The 12163-nt window shown below is 40.2% G+C and overlaps 13 non-coding genes across 13 annotated transcripts; all 13 read right to left on the bottom strand.

Moving 5' to 3' along the window:
• Window positions 1–551: 551 nt before the first annotated feature.
• TRNAR-ACG (transfer RNA arginine (anticodon ACG)) lies at window positions 552–624 on the bottom strand. The gene has a single exon. It is a non-coding gene; the product is annotated as a tRNA-Arg (tRNA).
• A 1274-nt stretch (window positions 625–1898) lies between these two features.
• TRNAR-ACG (transfer RNA arginine (anticodon ACG)) lies at window positions 1899–1971 on the bottom strand. Its single transcript has one exon. It is a non-coding gene; the product is annotated as a tRNA-Arg (tRNA).
• Window positions 1972–3245: 1274 nt separating this feature from the next.
• TRNAR-ACG (transfer RNA arginine (anticodon ACG)) lies at window positions 3246–3318 on the bottom strand. The gene has a single exon. It is a non-coding gene; the product is annotated as a tRNA-Arg (tRNA).
• Window positions 3319–3794: 476 nt separating this feature from the next.
• Window positions 3795–3867, bottom strand: TRNAR-ACG (transfer RNA arginine (anticodon ACG)). The gene has a single exon. It is a non-coding gene; the product is annotated as a tRNA-Arg (tRNA).
• Window positions 3868–4345: 478 nt separating this feature from the next.
• Window positions 4346–4418, bottom strand: TRNAR-ACG (transfer RNA arginine (anticodon ACG)). The gene has a single exon. It is a non-coding gene; the product is annotated as a tRNA-Arg (tRNA).
• Window positions 4419–5437: 1019 nt separating this feature from the next.
• Window positions 5438–5510, bottom strand: TRNAR-ACG (transfer RNA arginine (anticodon ACG)). Its single transcript has one exon. It is a non-coding gene; the product is annotated as a tRNA-Arg (tRNA).
• A 1274-nt stretch (window positions 5511–6784) lies between these two features.
• TRNAR-ACG (transfer RNA arginine (anticodon ACG)) lies at window positions 6785–6857 on the bottom strand. Its single transcript has one exon. It is a non-coding gene; the product is annotated as a tRNA-Arg (tRNA).
• Window positions 6858–7333: 476 nt separating this feature from the next.
• Window positions 7334–7406, bottom strand: TRNAR-ACG (transfer RNA arginine (anticodon ACG)). Its single transcript has one exon. It is a non-coding gene; the product is annotated as a tRNA-Arg (tRNA).
• Window positions 7407–7884: 478 nt separating this feature from the next.
• Window positions 7885–7957, bottom strand: TRNAR-ACG (transfer RNA arginine (anticodon ACG)). The gene has a single exon. It is a non-coding gene; the product is annotated as a tRNA-Arg (tRNA).
• Window positions 7958–8975: 1018 nt separating this feature from the next.
• On the bottom strand, window positions 8976–9048 carry TRNAC-ACA (transfer RNA cysteine (anticodon ACA)). Its single transcript has one exon. It is a non-coding gene; the product is annotated as a tRNA-Cys (tRNA).
• Window positions 9049–10077: 1029 nt separating this feature from the next.
• On the bottom strand, window positions 10078–10150 carry TRNAR-ACG (transfer RNA arginine (anticodon ACG)). Its single transcript has one exon. It is a non-coding gene; the product is annotated as a tRNA-Arg (tRNA).
• A 469-nt stretch (window positions 10151–10619) lies between these two features.
• Window positions 10620–10692, bottom strand: TRNAR-ACG (transfer RNA arginine (anticodon ACG)). The gene has a single exon. It is a non-coding gene; the product is annotated as a tRNA-Arg (tRNA).
• Window positions 10693–11711: 1019 nt separating this feature from the next.
• On the bottom strand, window positions 11712–11784 carry TRNAR-ACG (transfer RNA arginine (anticodon ACG)). The gene has a single exon. It is a non-coding gene; the product is annotated as a tRNA-Arg (tRNA).
• Window positions 11785–12163: the final 379 nt, after the last annotated feature.

Genomic DNA, 12163 nt, shown 5'->3' with positions numbered 1-12163 from the left:
ACAAAATATTTTCATGTGATTGAGAACTCTTGTGAAGTTTTTACTTTTTTCCACAACACATTTTCGTAACAGGCTAAATCACATATTTCCAGATTTTTGCATCACATTTCTGGATCACCTCAAAACTTACACAAGGATCCGATTGCCATAAGTTCCTTTCATGTATTGCAAAGCAAGTCGGAACCAGATAGAGGGGAAATATTTTCATGGAATCCGGAAATCATGTGAGGCAAATCAAATGGAAACCAGCTAATAACGAAATATTTTCATGTGATTGAGAACTCTTGTGAAGTTTTTACTTTTTTCCACAACACATTTTCGGAACAGGCTAAATCACATATTTCCAGATTTTTGCCATCTAGAACAAAGAGAACAAGCCGTAGATAAAATGTGTTGTGTATTTCCTGAAAATCCATGAATATTCTTAAACCTTGGGTAAATATCATTAAAAATAAGTAAGCAAAGGGTTACTGCCGTGACCCGGATTCAGACCAGGGTTGCTGCAGCCACAACGCAGAGTACTAACCACTATACGATCACGGCAACATGTACGAGCCAGGTAGGAGTCGAACCTACAATCTTCTGATTCGTAGTCAGACGCGTTGTCCATTGCGCCACTGGCCCAGATGCAACGAGTGTTGTTGCTTATGCATCACATTTCTGGATCACCTCAAAACTTACACAAGGATCCGATTGCCATAAGTTCCTTTCATGTATTGCAAAGCAAGTCGGAACCAGATAGAGGGGAAATATTTTCATTGAATCCGGAAATCATGTGAGGCAAATCAAATGGAAACCAGCTAATAACAAAATATTTTCATGTGATTGAGAACTCTTGTGAAGTTTTTACTTTTTTCCACAACACATTTTCGTAACAGGCTAAATCACATATTTCCAGATTTTTGCATCACATTTCTGGATCACCTCAAAACTTACACAAGGATCCGATTGCCATAAGTTCCTTTCATGTATTGCAAAGCAAGTCGGAACCAGATAGAGGGGAAATATTTTCATGGAATCCGGAAATCATGTGAGGCAAATCAAATGGAAACCAGCTAATAACGAAATATTTTCATGTGATTGAGAACTCTTGTGAAGTTTTTACTTTTTTCCACAACACATTTTCGGAACAGGCTAAATCACATATTTCCAGATTTTTGCCATCTAGAACAAAGAGAACAAGCCGTAGATAAAATGTGTTGTGTATTTCCTGAAAATCCATGAATATTCTTAAACCTTGGGTAAATATCATTAAAAATAAGTAAGCTGCCGTGACCCGGATTCGGACCGGGGTTGCTGCAGCCACAACGCAGAGTACTAACCACTATACGATCACGGCAACATGTACGAGCCAGGTAGGAGTCGAACCTACAATCTTCTGATTCGTAGTCAGATGCGTTGTCCATTGCGCCACTGGCCCAGATGCAACGAGTGTTGTTGCTTAAGCATCACATTTCTGGATCACCTCAAAACTTACACAAGGATCCGATTGCCATAAGTTCCTTTCATGTATTGCAAAGCAAGTCGGAACCAGATAGAGGGGAAATATTTTCATGGAATCCGGAAATCATGTGAGGCAAATCAAATGGAAACCAGCTAATAACGAAATATTTTCATGTGATTGAGAACTCTTGTGAAGTTTTTACTTTTTTCCACAACACATTTTCGGAACAGGCTAAATCACATATTTCCAGATTTTTGCCATCTAGAACAAAGAGAACAAGCCGTAGATAAAATGTGTTGTGTATTTCCTGAAAATCCATGAATATTCTTAAACCTTGGGTAAATATCATTAAAAATAAGTAAGCAAAGGGTTACTGCCGTGACCCGGATTCGGACCGGGGTTGCTGCAGCCACAACGCAGAGTACTAACCACTATACGATCACGGCAACATGTACGAGCCAGGTAGGAGTCGAACCTACAATCTTCTGATTCGTAGTCAGACGCGTTGTCCATTGCGCCACTGGCCCAGATGCAACGAGTGTTGTTGCTTATGCATCACATTTCTGGATCACCTCAAAACTTACACAAGGATCCGATTGCCATAAGTTCCTTTCATGTATTGCAAAGCAAGTCGGAACCAGATAGAGGGGAAATATTTTCATTGAATCCGGAAATCATGTGAGGCAAATCAAATGGAAACCAGCTAATAACAAAATATTTTCATGTGATTGAGAACTCTTGTGAAGTTTTTACTTTTTTCCACAACACATTTTCGTAACAGGCTAAATCACATATTTCCAGATTTTTGCATCACATTTCTGGATCACCTCAAAACTTACACAAGGATCCGATTGCCATAAGTTCCTTTCATGTATTGCAAAGCAAGTCGGAACCAGATAGAGGGGAAATATTTTCATGGAATCCGGAAATCATGTGAGGCAAATCAAATGGAAACCAGCTAATAACGAAATATTTTCATGTGATTGAGAACTCTTGTGAAGTTTTTACTTTTTTCCACAACACATTTTCGGAACAGGCTAAATCACATATTTCCAGATTTTTGCCATCTAGAACAAAGAGAACAAGCCGTAGATAAAATGTGTTGTGTATTTCCTGAAAATCCATGAATATTCTTAAACCTTGGGTAAATATCATTAAAAATAAGTAAGCTGCCGTGACCCGGATTCGGACCGGGGTTGCTGCAGCCACAACGCAGAGTACTAACCACTATACGATCACGGCAACATGTACGAGCCAGGTAGGAGTCGAACCTACAATCTTCTGATTCGTAGTCAGATGCGTTGTCCATTGCGCCACTGGCCCAGATGCAACGAGTGTTGTTGCTTAAGCATCACATTTCTGGATCACCTCAAAACTTACACAAGGATCCGATTGCCATAAGTTCCTTTCATGTATTGCAAAGCAAGTCGGAACCAGATAGAGGGGAAATATTTTCATGGAATCCGGAAATCATGTGAGGCAAATCAAATGGAAACCAGCTAATAACGAAATATTTTCATGTGATTGAGAACTCTTGTGAAGTTTTTACTTTTTTCCACAACACATTTTCGGTACAGGCTAAATCACATATTTCCAGATTTTTGCCATCTAGAACAAAGAGAACAAGCCGTAGATAAAATGTGTTGTGTATTTCCTGAAAATCCATGAATATTCTTAAACCTTGGGTAAATATCATTAAAAATAAGTAAGCAAAGGGTTACTGCCGTGACCCGGATTCGGACCAGGGTTGCTGCAGCCACAACGCAGAGTACTAACCACTATACGATCACGGCAACATGTACGAGCCAGGTAGGAGTCGAACCTACAATCTTCTGATTCGTAGTCAGACGCGTTGTCCATTGCGCCACTGGCCCAGATGCAACGAGTGTTGTTACTTATGCATCACATTTCTGGATCACCTCAAAACACACAAGGATCCGATTGCCATAAGTTCCTTTCATGTATTGCAAAGCAAGTCGGAACCAGATAGAGGGGAAATATTTTCATGGAATCCGGAAATCATGTGAGGCAAATCAAATGGAAACCAGCTAATAACGAAATATTTTCATGTGATTGAGAACTCTTGTGAAGTTTTTACTTTTTTCCACAACACATTTTCGGAACAGGCTAAATCACATATTTCCAGATTTTTGCCATCTAGAACAAAGAGAACAAGCCGTAGATAAAATGTGTTGTGTATTTCCTGAAAATCCATGAATATTCTTAAACCTTGGGTAAATATCATTAAAAATAAGTAAGCAAAGGGTTACTGCCGTGACCCGGATTCGGACCAGGGTTGCTGCAGCCACAACGCAGAGTACTAACCACTATACGATCACGGCAACATGTACGAGCCAGGTAGGAGTCGAACCTACAATCTTCTGATTCGTAGTCAGACGCGTTGTCCATTGCGCCACTGGCCCAGATGCAACGAGTGTTGTTGCTTATGCATCACATTTCTGGATCACCTCAAAACTTACACAAGGATCCGATTGCCATAAGTTCCTTTCATGTATTGCAAAGCAAGTCGGAACCAGATAGAGGGGAAATATTTTCATGGAATCTGGAAATCATGTGAGGCAAATCAAATCGATACCAGCTAATAACGAAATATTTTCATGTGATTGAGAACTCTTGTGAAGTTTTTACTTTTTTCCACAACACATTTTCGGAACAGGCTAAATCACATATTTCCAGATTTTTGCCATCTAGAACAAAGAGAACAAGCCGTAGATAAAATGTGTTGTGTATTTCCTGAAAATCCATGAATATTCTTAAACCTTGGGTAAATATCATTAAAAATAAGTAAGCAAAGGGTTACTGCCGTGACCCGGATTCGGACCAGGGTTGCTGCAGCCACAACGCAGAGTACTAACCACTATACGATCACGGCAACATGTACGAGCCAGGTAGGAGTCGAACCTACAATCTTCTGATTCGTAGTCAGACGCGTTGTCCATTGCGCCACTGGCCCAGATGCAACGAGTGTTGTTGCTTATGCATCACATTTCTGGATCACCTCAAAACTTACACAAGGATCCGATTGCCATAAGTTCCTTTCATGTATTGCAAAGCAAGTCGGAACCAGATAGAGGGGAAATATTTTCATGGAATCTGGAAATCATGTGAGGCAAATCAAATCGATACCAGCTAATAACGAAATATTTTCATGTGATTGAGAACTCTTGTGAAGTTTTTACTTTTTTCCACAACACATTTTCGGAACAGGCTAAATCACATATTTCCAGATTTTTGCCATCTAGAACAAAGAGAACAAGCCGTAGATAAAATGTGTTGTGTATTTCCTGAAAATCCATGAATATTCTTAAACCTTGGGTAAATATCATTAAAAATAAGTAAGCTGCCGTGACCCGGATTCGGACCGGGGTTGCTGCAGCCACAACGCAGAGTACTAACCACTATACGATCACGGCAACATGTACGAGCCAGGTAGGAGTCGAACCTACAATCTTCTGATTCGTAGTCAGATGCGTTGTCCATTGCGCCACTGGCCCAGATGCAACGAGTGTTGTTGCTTAAGCATCACATTTCTGGATCACCTCAAAACTTACACAAGGATCCGATTGCCATAAGTTCCTTTCATGTATTGCAAAGCAAGTCGGAACCAGATAGAGGGGAAATATTTTCATGGAATCCGGAAATCATGTGAGGCAAATCAAATGGAAACCAGCTAATAACGAAATATTTTCATGTGATTGAGAACTCTTGTGAAGTTTTTACTTTTTTCCACAACACATTTTCGGAACAGGCTAAATCACATATTTCCAGATTTTTGCCATCTAGAACAAAGAGAACAAGCCGTAGATAAAATGTGTTGTGTATTTCCTGAAAATCCATGAATATTCTTAAACCTTGGGTAAATATCATTAAAAATAAGTAAGCAAAGGGTTACTGCCGTGACCCGGATTCGGACCGGGGTTGCTGCAGCCACAACGCAGAGTACTAACCACTATACGATCACGGCAACATGTACGAGCCAGGTAGGAGTCGAACCTACAATCTTCTGATTCGTAGTCAGACGCGTTGTCCATTGCGCCACTGGCCCAGATGCAACGAGTGTTGTTGCTTATGCATCACATTTCTGGATCACCTCAAAACTTACACAAGGATCCGATTGCCATAAGTTCCTTTCATGTATTGCAAAGCAAGTCGGAACCAGATAGAGGGGAAATATTTTCATTGAATCCGGAAATCATGTGAGGCAAATCAAATGGAAACCAGCTAATAACAAAATATTTTCATGTGATTGAGAACTCTTGTGAAGTTTTTACTTTTTTCCACAACACATTTTCGTAACAGGCTAAATCACATATTTCCAGATTTTTGCATCACATTTCTGGATCACCTCAAAACTTACACAAGGATCCGATTGCCATAAGTTCCTTTCATGTATTGCAAAGCAAGTCGGAACCAGATAGAGGGGAAATATTTTCATGGAATCCGGAAATCATGTGAGGCAAATCAAATGGAAACCAGCTAATAACGAAATATTTTCATGTGATTGAGAACTCTTGTGAAGTTTTTACTTTTTTCCACAACACATTTTCGGAACAGGCTAAATCACATATTTCCAGATTTTTGCCATCTAGAACAAAGAGAACAAGCCGTAGATAAAATGTGTTGTGTATTTCCTGAAAATCCATGAATATTCTTAAACCTTGGGTAAATATCATTAAAAATAAGTAAGCTGCCGTGACCCGGATTCGGACCGGGGTTGCTGCAGCCACAACGCAGAGTACTAACCACTATACGATCACGGCAACATGTACGAGCCAGGTAGGAGTCGAACCTACAATCTTCTGATTCGTAGTCAGATGCGTTGTCCATTGCGCCACTGGCCCAGATGCAACGAGTGTTGTTGCTTAAGCATCACATTTCTGGATCACCTCAAAACTTACACAAGGATCCGATTGCCATAAGTTCCTTTCATGTATTGCAAAGCAAGTCGGAACCAGATAGAGGGGAAATATTTTCATGGAATCCGGAAATCATGTGAGGCAAATCAAATGGAAACCAGCTAATAACGAAATATTTTCATGTGATTGAGAACTCTTGTGAAGTTTTTACTTTTTTCCACAACACATTTTCGGTACAGGCTAAATCACATATTTCCAGATTTTTGCCATCTAGAACAAAGAGAACAAGCCGTAGATAAAATGTGTTGTGTATTTCCTGAAAATCCATGAATATTCTTAAACCTTGGGTAAATATCATTAAAAATAAGTAAGCAAAGGGTTACTGCCGTGACCCGGATTCGGACCAGGGTTGCTGCAGCCACAACGCAGAGTACTAACCACTATACGATCACGGCAACATGTACGAGCCAGGTAGGAGTCGAACCTACAATCTTCTGATTCGTAGTCAGACGCGTTGTCCATTGCGCCACTGGCCCAGATGCAACGAGTGTTGTTACTTATGCATCACATTTCTGGATCACCTCAAAACACACAAGGATCCGATTGCCATAAGTTCCTTTCATGTATTGCAAAGCAAGTCGGAACCAGATAGAGGGGAAATATTTTCATGGAATCCGGAAATCATGTGAGGCAAATCAAATGGAAACCAGCTAATAACGAAATATTTTCATGTGATTGAGAACTCTTGTGAAGTTTTTACTTTTTTCCACAACACATTTTCGGAACAGGCTAAATCACATATTTCCAGATTTTTGCCATCTAGAACAAAGAGAACAAGCCGTAGATAAAATGTGTTGTGTATTTCCTGAAAATCCATGAATATTCTTAAACCTTGGGTAAATATCATTAAAAATAAGTAAGCAAAGGGTTACTGCCGTGACCCGGATTCGGACCAGGGTTGCTGCAGCCACAACGCAGAGTACTAACCACTATACGATCACGGCAACATGTACGAGCCAGGTAGGAGTCGAACCTACAATCTTCTGATTCGTAGTCAGACGCGTTGTCCATTGCGCCACTGGCCCAGATGCAACGAGTGTTGTTGCTTATGCATCACATTTCTGGATCACCTCAAAACTTACACAAGGATCCGATTGCCATAAGTTCCTTTCATGTATTGCAAAGCAAGTCGGAACCAGATAGAGGGGAAATATTTTCATGGAATCTGGAAATCATGTGAGGCAAATCAAATCGATACCAGCTAATAACGAAATATTTTCATGTGATTGAGAACTCTTGTGAAGTTTTTACTTTTTTCCACAACACATTTTCGGAACAGGCTAAATCACATATTTCCAGATTTTTGCCATCTAGAACAAAGAGAACAAGCCGTAGATAAAATGTGTTGTGTATTTCCTGAAAATCCATGAATATTCTTAAACCTTGGGTAAATATCATTAAAAATAAGTAAGCAAAGGGTTACTGCCGTGACCCGGATTCGGACCAGGGTTGCTGCAGCCACAACGCAGAGTACTAACCACTATACGATCACGGCAACATGTACGAGCCAGGTAGGAGTCGAACCTACAATCTTCTGATTCGTAGTCAGACGCGTTGTCCATTGCGCCACTGGCCCAGATGCAACGAGTGTTGTTGCTTATGCATCACATTTCTGGATCACCTCAAAACTTACACAAGGATCCGATTGCCATAAGTTCCTTTCATGTATTGCAAAGCAAGTCGGAACCAGATAGAGGGGAAATATTTTCATGGAATCTGGAAATCATGTGAGGCAAATCAAATCGATACCAGCTAATAACGAAATATTTTCATGTGATTGAGAACTCTTGTGAAGTTTTTACTTTTTTCCACAACACATTTTCGGAACAGGCTAAATCACATATTTCCAGATTTTTGCCATCTAGAACAAAGAGAACAAGCCGTAGATAAAATGTGTTGTGTATTTCCTGAAAATCCATGAATATTCTTAAACCTTGGGTAAATATCATTAAAAATAAGTAAGCAAAGGGTTACTGCCGTGACCCGGATTCGGACCGGGGTTGCTGCAGCCACAACGCAGAGTACTAACCACTATACGATCACGGCAACATGTACGAGCCAGGTAGGAGTCGAACCTACAATCTTCTGATTCGTAGTCAGACGCGTTGTCCATTGCGCCACTGCCCTAGATGCAACAAGTGTTGTTGCTTAAGCATCACATTTCTGGATCACCTCAAAACTTACACAAGGATCCGATTGCCATAAGTTCCTTTCATGTATTGCAAAGCGAGTCGGAACCAGATAGAGGGGAAATATTTTCATGGAATCCGGAAATCATGTGAGGCAAATCAAATGGAAACCAGCTAATAACGAAATATTTTCATGTGATTGAGAACTCTTGTGAAGTTTTTACTTTTTTCCACAACACATTTTCGGAACAGGCTAAATCACATATTTCCAGATTTTTGCCATCTAGAACAAAGAGAACAAGCCGTAGATAAAATGTGTTGTGTATTTCCTGAAAATCCATGAATATTCTTAAACCTTGGGTAAATATCATTAAAAATAAGTAAGCAAAGGGGTACTGCCGTGACCCGGATTCGGACCTGGGTTGCTGCGGCCACAACGCAGAGTACTAATCACAGCAACATGTACGAGCCAGGTAGGTGTCGAACCTACAATCTTCTGATTTGTAGTCAGACGCGTTGTCCATTGCGCCACTGGCCCAGATGCAACGAGTGTTGTTGCTTATGCATCACATTTCTGGATCACCTCAAAACTTACACAAGGATCCGATTGCCATAAGTTCCTTTCATGTATTGCAAAGCAAGTCGGAACCAGATAAAGGGGAAATATTTTCATGGAATCCGGAAATCATGTGAGGCAAATCAAATGGAAACCAGCTAATAACGAAATATTTTCATGTGATTGAGAACTCTTGTGAAGTTTTTACTTTTTTCCACAACACATTTTCGGAACAGGCTAAATCACATATTTCCAGATTTTTGCCATCTAGAACAAAGAGAACAAGCCGTAGATAAAATGTGTTGTGTATTTCCTGAAAATCCATGAATATTCTTAAACCTTGGGTAAATATCATTAAAAATAAGTAAGCAAAGGGATACTGCCGTGACCCGGATTCAGACCCAGGTTGCTGCAGCCACAACGCAGAGTACTAACCACTATACGATCACGGCAACATGTACGAGCCAGGTAGCAGTCGAACCTAAAATCTTCTGATTCGTAGTCAGACGCGTTGTCCATTGCGCCACTGGCCCAGATGCAACGAGTGTTGTTGCTTAAGCATCACATTTCTGGATCACCTCAAAACTTACACAAGGATCCGATTGCCATAAGTTCCTTTCATGTATTGCAAAGCAAGTCGGAACCAGATAGAGGGGAAATATTTTCATGGAATCCGGAAATCATGTGAGGCAAATCAAATGGAAACCAGCTAATAACGAAATATTTTCATGTGATTGAGAACTCTTGTGAAGTTTTTACTTTTTTCCACAACACATTTTCGGAACAGGCTAAATCACATATTTCCAGATTTTTGCCATCTAGAACAAAGAGAACAAGCCGTAGATAAAATGTGTTGTGTATTTCCTGAAAATCCATGAATATTCTTAAACCTTGGGTAAATATCATTAAAAATAAGTAAGCAAAGGGTTACTGCCGTGACCCAGATTCGGACAAGGGTTGCTGCAGCCACAACGCAGAGTACTAACCACTATACGATCACGGCAACATGTACGAGCCAGGTAGGAGTCGAACCTACAATCTTCTGATTCGTAGTCAGACGCGTTGTCCATTGCGCCACTGGCCCTGATGCAATGAGTGTTGTTGCTTATGCATCACATTTCTGGATCACCTCAAAACTTACACAAGGATCCGATTGCCATAAGTTCCTTTCATGTATTGCAAAGCAAGTCGGAACCAGATAGAGGGGAAATATTTTCATGGAATCCGGAAATCATGTGAGGCAAATCAAATGGAAACCAGCTAATAACGAAATATTTTCATGTGATTGAGAACTCTTGTGAAGTTTTTACTTTTTTCCACAACACATTTTCGGAACAGGCTAAATCACATATTTCCAGATTTTTGCCATCTAGAACAAAGAGAACAAGCCGTAGATAAAATGTGTTGTGTATTTCCTGAAAATCCATGAATATTCTTAAACCTTGGGTAAATATCATTAAAAATAAGTAAGCAAAGGGTTACTGCCGTGACCCGGATTCGGACCAGGGTTGCTGCAGCCACAACTAACCACTATACGATGACGGCAACATGTACGAGCCAGGTAGGAGTCGAACCTACAATCTTCTGATTCGTAGTCAGACGCGTTGTCCATTGCGCCACTGGCCCAGATGCAACGAGTGTTGTTGCTTATGCATCACATTTCTGGATCACCTCAAAACTTACACAAGGATCCGATTGCCATAATTTCCTTTCATGTATTGCAAAGCAAGTCGGAACCAGATAGAGGGGAAATATTTTCATGGAATCCGGAAATCATGTGAGGCAAATCAAATGGAAACCAGCTAATAACGAAATATTTTCATGTGATTGAGAACTCTTGTGAAGTTTTTACTTTTTTCCACAACACATTTTCGGAACAGGCTAAATCACATATTTCCAGATTTTTGCCATCTAGAACAAAGAGAACAAGCCGTAGATAAAATGTGTTGTGTATTTCCTGAAAATCCATGAATATTCTTAAACCTTGGGTAAATATCATTAAAAATAAGTAAGTAAAGGGTTACTGCCGTGACCCGGTTTCGCACCGTGGTTGCCGCTGCCACAACGCAGAGTACTAACCACTATACGATCACTGGCTCAATGTACGAGCCAAACCTACAGTATTCTGATTCGTAGTCAGACGCATTGTCCATTGCGCCACTGGCCCAGTTGCAACGAGTATTGTTGCTTATGCATCACATTTCTGGATCACCTCAAAACTTACACAAGGATCCGATTGCCATAAGTTCCTTTCATGTATTACAAAGCAAGTCGGAACCAGATAGAGGGGAAATATTTTCATGGAATCCGGAAATCATGTGAGGCAAATCAAATGGAAACCAGCTAATAACGAAATATTTTCATGTGATTGAGAACTCTTGTGAAGTTTTTACTTTTTTCCACAACACATTTTCGGAACAGGCTAAATCACATATTTCCAGATTTTTGCCATCTAGAACAAAGAGAACAAGCCGTAGATAAAATGTGTTGTGTATTTCCTGAAAATCCATGAATATTCTTAAACCTTGGGTAAATATCATTAAAAATAAGTAAGCAAAGGGTTACTGCCGTGACCCGGATTCGGACCAGGGTTGCTGCAGCCACAACGCAGAGTACTAACCACTATACGATGACGGCAACATGTACGAGCCAGGTAGGAGTCGAACCTACAATCTTCTGATTCGTAGTCAGACGCGTTGTCCATTGCGCCACTGGCCCAGATGCAACGAGTGTTGTTGCTTATGCATCACATTTCTGGATCACCTCAAAACTTACACAAGGATCCGATTGCCATAAGTTCCTTTCATGTATTGCAAAGCAAGTCGGAACCAGATAGAGGGGAAATATTTTCATGGAATCCGGAAATCATGTGAGGCAAATCAAATGGAAACCAGCTAATAACGAAATATTTTCATGTGATTGAGAACTCTTGTGAAGTTTTTACTTTTTTCCACAACACATTTTCGGAACAGGCTAAATCACATATTTCCAGATTTTTGCCATCTAGAACAAAGAGAACAAGCCGTAGATAAAATGTGTTGTGTATTTCCTGAAAATCCATGAATATTCTTAAACCTTGGGTAAATATCATTAAAAA

This window comes from Rhinoderma darwinii, chromosome 3 (assembly GCF_050947455.1).
Source record: "Rhinoderma darwinii isolate aRhiDar2 chromosome 3, aRhiDar2.hap1, whole genome shotgun sequence".
In the NCBI taxonomy this organism is placed as follows: domain Eukaryota; kingdom Metazoa; phylum Chordata; class Amphibia; order Anura; family Rhinodermatidae; genus Rhinoderma; species Rhinoderma darwinii.
The sequence above is the reverse complement of the archived record's forward strand: the minus strand, read 5'-3'. Positions and strand labels throughout refer to the sequence as shown.